Here is a 1234-nt window from a genome sequence, read left to right on the forward strand (position 1 = left end):
AGCGACAGGCGTCTTCTCGTTCACCACCTCGATCGAAATGCACGGCGCTGTCGGCTTTCGTTTCTGTTAGACGTTGGTGTTTGAGAGGATCCACACCCTCAACTGTACACTTTCTGAGGTGGACGGGACCGTCCCCAGCCTACTCAGGGTCTGGGGGCTTTGCACACCTACGCTGCACCAGGGAATGAAGGAATCAGTGGGGCCGAGGGTTGGAAGATGTGTTTTCGGCCTGAGGACTGGCGGCTACGGGCCAGTCCGGGTCGGGCGTTTGCCGCAAGAGATCTTCCTGACGGTCAGGGTCGTCCGAATGTCACCAGCAACACAAGGGCTCTTTGTGGCCAGTGACCACATCGCTACATTTCTCTTGCTTCCTAAATCACTGAGGTTGGGCCACGGAGAAGACAGACAGGCCCGTGTGTGTGTGTGTGTGTGTGTGTGTGTGTGTGTGTGTGTGTGTGTGTTACATGTTGTGGGGACATTGGGCGGTGGAGGTGGGAGGAGGAATCAGTGTCCAGCTGTGGGTCCCCGCCCCCCCATCCCGTCCGGCTCCCGGGACCTGCACCCCCCACCGCCGCCCCCGGGAACATACAGTATCCGTCAGAATCCTTATAATCTCCAACGCTCTGGTTTTATACTGTGTTTCTTTGGTTCAGCACCCCCTGCCTCCCGTGTGACCAAAGTGGGGTGAATTCCCTGCTCCCCTCCATCCGGCCAGAGAAGTCACGGACTTTCAAGCAGGGACACTTCCTAGGAAACAGAAGGCAGGCAAGCCAGCAGCACAGGAGACTGAAAACGACACGAATGAGTTTACACGGTGCCCATTTCTGGTCCCGGCTCAAAGTCAGATCTAATCGGGGGCCGGTCGGTTAGCTGAGCTGACAGCATCGATGGGGGGCGGGCTCCGTCCCTTCCCCTTCCTAAAGGTTAACAAAGATACGCACACATCTAGCGCTAAGTCTACCTTCCGGTTTGACTTCAGCAGGCATGTGACCTTCGATAACATCTCTGGACCCGGTGATAACGGAGTCCAGTTGGCTTTCCCAATTAAACAGGGACCCTGCGCGGCGGCGACCCGGGAAACGGGGCCCCGTGACGAGCTCCTGTTCAACCCTGCACGGTGACTTCAAAAAGAAATAGAAAGAGCTTGCCTATCTACCTGGCCAACCAGAGGGGGTTACCCTCTTACTGAATTGGGTGAGCTTTCCTATGCTGGGGTAAATTCAGGTGGCGTCAA

Source organism: Crocuta crocuta, unplaced genomic scaffold (genome assembly GCF_008692635.1).
Source record: "Crocuta crocuta isolate KB4526 unplaced genomic scaffold, BGI_CrCroc_1.0 scaffold636, whole genome shotgun sequence".
Classification (NCBI taxonomy): domain Eukaryota; kingdom Metazoa; phylum Chordata; class Mammalia; order Carnivora; family Hyaenidae; genus Crocuta; species Crocuta crocuta.